This window comes from Protobothrops mucrosquamatus, unplaced genomic scaffold (assembly GCF_001527695.2).
Source record: "Protobothrops mucrosquamatus isolate PMUCROS unplaced genomic scaffold, P.Mucros_1.0 scaffold_186, whole genome shotgun sequence".
Taxonomy (NCBI): Eukaryota; Metazoa; Chordata; class Lepidosauria; order Squamata; family Viperidae; genus Protobothrops; species Protobothrops mucrosquamatus.
The window spans coordinates 1,231,219-1,235,956 of NW_015386262.1; the positions used below are offsets into that span (position 1 = coordinate 1,231,219).

The 4,738-nt window shown below is 39.6% G+C and overlaps 1 protein-coding gene across 1 annotated transcript in view; it reads left to right on the forward strand.

Annotated features, from left to right (window-relative positions):
* Positions 1–4,738, forward strand: part of JADE2 (jade family PHD finger 2) — a 208,626-nt gene that overhangs the window by 123,731 nt on the left and 80,157 nt on the right. The window lies entirely within an intron of this gene.

The window sequence follows — 4,738 nt, forward strand, 5'->3', positions numbered from 1 at the left end:
TTTTGAAATTTTGTGATTTGGAACAATTTGAAATTTCACTCCAATTTCTTTATCATATGTTCTTTTTTATTTATAGTGGACCGTGTTTTGGGTCTGTTTGGAGTGCTGTAAACATTGGCGGTGGTTTTATTTTTTGTAACTTCCTTTTAAAGCTATTGTTTTCTTATGATTTGAATAGAGTTCTGTTTTCTTCCTTTAATCGGAAATTTTGACTTTTAAATAGCTTAAGTTAAAAAAATTATTACAGAAATTATATTTCTTACAAATTGGTTTCTAGTGAAGTTGGTCTACATTGCCAAGAATGGCGGAAGCTTCTAACCACACTTCTCGATGCTGTACAGCCAGGAGGTGGCGATACTAGAAATACATTTTTTTTTCATTTTAATCACCAGATACTAACACGGGGTGGGAGCCATTTCTCTTCAAGGTTAAGTGCTGGAGATTAGGCAAGGCACCATCAAATGCTATACCAAAGCAAAGGTTGACAGCGAGTGAAGACTCAAAAGACCCAAGACAGTTGAAGACTCTAGTCTTCTACCCTGCATGCTTCGCCTTGTTTTCTACAGCAACTTTGCCTTGGACTTCAATCTTACACAAATCTAATCCTGGGAATACCGTATCAAACCAATGTATAGAAGTCTCTTCTAAGAAGAGATGCCCAGAGTGTAAACGCAGTGGGGTTCTCAAATCCTGGTAATGCAGCCAATGCCATTTGTTTTGTTTAATTGGTTTGCATTTTTATGCAATTATAATATTTACAGTATTAAATGGGCATATTTGCATGATGTAGCTGAACCAATCATTCATAGCATACAGGTAAAAAAAAACATAGGAAGCTGCCTATTTGGCAACCTCCCAGCCTATTATTTTTTTCCCCTTGCAGAATAAAAAAAAAGTGGATATCTATGGTGGCGCATTTGGGGTTGGTGCCATTGTGGGGATTGGTGCCATTGTGCAAGGGTGGGATGGCCTCTTTTCACACCCACACATTCTCTGGATTATGGGGAAGGGAGCAGAAAGTAAAACAGGAGGAAAGAATTGAGTCCTTGTTTGAATAACACATGTGATTAGGTTGTCTTAGGTGACATTTCATTCCTTGATAGAGCCCCCCACTACACTGTCCGGGTCTTAACTATTTATTATATGCAACCTCTGCCCCAATGCAGTTCAGGGTGTCATGCAAACAAGGCAATTTTTGGCTGCTTCAGAGGGCCTTTCAGGAGCAAAGGTGAAGAGCAGTGATGTTAACCTTTAGCTGCTGAAGCAGCACTTGCTTTATTCATATATTTATTGGTCTCTGAAGGCCAAGGGGGATGTAGTGTTTATCAAAATATATTAGGGGAGATTTATACAAAATAAGAGAAAGAGAAAGAAAATTACAATTTTATCACCACATTTGAGCCACGTGGAGGCCATCACTATAGGGCTAGAGGGATGTTTGCTGATAAAATTGAGAAGTAAATAAGCAGAGTCACATCAGAAAAAAATTATCCCTTTTTTATGTCTGTTTGAACAAACTTATAGAAATCATTGGAGAAATTTAAATTGTTTAGATAGGGTCAGTCTTAGAGAAGGCTTGGCTGCAAATGTTGGGTTTTTATTACTGGTGGTGAACTACATGTTGCCCTAGATTTGAGAATCATCTAAAACAGTAACAAAAGAGGGCCTGTTTAAGTATTGATTTCTTTATAGCCAAAGCAAGTAAGCTATGTTCCCAATATCCAAGACGTAGAAGAGATAGGTACTACCTTGAGAAGTTCTGGGAGAATTAAACAGATGGTTCTTTCCTTCATTGCATGGGTTTGGAGCTCCTTACTAGAGGAAACAAAAACAAGAAATGTTGCAGATGGCCCTTTCAGACCAATGCAGTTAGCTGATTGGAGACCCGGAGAGAGTAGAAAACCATTGTTTCATCCTATGATGTGGATAACTGAGAATCTCCATAAACATTTAGCTATGCACTTTGGGATGAACACTCTTTGAATGCTGCGAGCGTATGAATGGATTTCCAGAAAAATTGCAGACTACAGGAACCGTTTTGCATTTCGGTTTGAGGTGCAGACAACACAGACTCCTCCCCAACAGCCTGCAGAAAGCACAGCTCCAACTTCTAAATGAAAGAATAAAACAGACTAATTTTTACAATTGAGGTTTTGAAAGACAGAGTAGAACACAAACTCCAAGAACTGAAATCACTTCTATCAACAGACGTATTAGAACAGGTCACAGAATTTGCAAAGAAAGCACAACTAGCACAACACCAAGTCCAAAGAATGACAAAAAGGCAAATTTTTCATCCTACAGCTTAGACAGGAAAAAACACACAAAAGAGAAGAACCAACCCTTACCCAAACAGAAAATAATGTTTTAGCCAAATGACTGAATTTTGTGGTAACACCAGAACAGCTACCCATTGTAGATGTCCTCACAGTCACAGAATCAGCCATCGGGAACAATAAACTGGCAGAACCAGAGGCAGAACAATTAAGGATGAAGATATCTGCAGCCCTTGCCAATGCCAAAACATCCCTTCCAACCTCACAATTCAAGAAAGGAGAGCAGCTGATAAAGGAAGACACATAGTCATCCTGAACACAGATGACTACAAGGCCAAGGTGAACAGTCTTCTGAAGGACACTGCCACATACGAGATCCTGAAGAGAGATCCTACCAGCAGTTACAAGAAAAAGGTCATTGATTTCTTGCAACAATTACTAAAGGGGATTGCCATCAACAAGCCACAATACTACTGTCTTTACCGTGGGGAAGCCATGCCATGCATATATGGACTTCCCAAAATCCACAAAGAAGGAACACCACTCAGACCAATTGTTAGCAGCATCAACTCAGTCACCTACAACATTGCAAAATATCTAACTACCATACTAGCTCCTCTAGTTGGTAATACCATTCATCACATCAATAATTCACACAACTTTGCCAGCAAGATTTGAAAATAAAACTGGACGCGGATGGTTTCCTATGATGTGACTTCACTCTTCACTTGCATCCCAAAATTGAAGCTGTCATGGTAGTGGAAAAAAAAACATCTGATACAAGACAGCACCCTACATGACAGAACCAACCTCAGCCCAGACCACATATGTGCCATACTGGACCTCTGGCTGATCACTACTATTTTCAATACAAGCAAAAACATGGCTGCGCCATGGGCTCACCTATGTCCCCCATTGTGGCCAATCTCTACATGGAAGAGGTAGAAACCAAAGCCCTAAACTCCTTCACAGGAATTCCACCCACTCACTCGTATAGGTATGTGGATGATATTTGGGTCAAGATCAAAACACAGGAATTAGAAGCATTCATCAAATATATCAACCCAATAGACAAATACATCAAATTCACACGTGAAGATGTTAAGGAAAATAGTCTAGCTTTCCTGGACTGTGCTGTATACATTAAGGAAGACAGAAGCCTTAACATTGAAATTTACAGAAAACCCACTCACACAGATCAATATTTACATTTTTATTCACATCACCCACTGGAGCACAAAATGGGAATTATGAGAACTCTACACCACAGAGCTGAAGGCTTGCCTACCAGCAAAGAAGGAAAAGAAAAAGAAATAAAACACATCAAGGAAGTCTTCGGAACATGTGGCTATCCCAAGTGAGCCTTCATCAAATCTCAAAAAAGATCTAGCAGGAGCTCCTCCATAACAGACAAAGACAACAATAAACAAAGCAACGTAGTCATTCCATACATTGCAGGAATATCGGAAAAGCTCAGAATACACTAAGGCAAAAGCTTGTCCACCCCAAGGATAAAACACCCAGATACAAACTGAGCAACGTGGTATATGCAGTACAATGTGGTGAGCCATGTGAAGATCTGTACATTGGGGAAACAAAACAACTTCATAAACGCATGATACAACATAGGAGAACAAACCCAAAGAGGGTTTGGACAAAGAGGGACCGCTGTTTTGAAAGAGTGAAAGAGGCCATGTATGTCAAAATTGAACAGCCCTCTCTCAACAGAGGGGGAGGGATCCAACATTTATTTCCAGTCTACAACACAGTTCTTTCAACAGTTCCAAGAAGGCTCCATATCCATTTGCACCACTCAGGTGACCCTGAAGACACAGATAAGCCTCCAGGTACCTTTAATGACTTGCTAAAAGAATGCAAATGACCAGCTGTCTGCAGGAGTATAAATCTTTCCATTCCCCACCATCCAGTCAGAGCTGAAGAAGCTTCTTGGATGAGAAGTGAAATGTCTTCAAAGAAAAACAAGAAAGTCCAGTTGCCTCGTGGAAAAGCATCTTTGGGAGAACATTGTTTCATTTCTTTTCTTAGATGGTACTAAGCAATTTTTAAACCGTGGTTGGTAGAATATTTTTACCTCAGAAGGGCTATGTCTTTGCATTGAATTATTTATGCTGTTTTTTAAATCTTTGTAAGTCTCTCAGATTTGTGCATGGTTGGGCACCAGATAAATCAAATTCATAAATAAATAAGCAAGTAAACAGGCTGTAGTGGCCTTTCACACTACATGTGGACTCACAACAGACTGTAAAGTAAAACTTACCCATAATGCAATTTAGTATGATGGTGAACACAACTAATGTGTAAGAACTTGAATAATGGAGGGGAAAGCTATCATTGATTAAAATGGACTTTTCCTGCTGCAAAACTGCTAGCTTTGACATGGCATCCCATTGCTGTTGCCGCCACTCCTTCACACTATTTGTCTCATCTCTGTCCTTGAAATA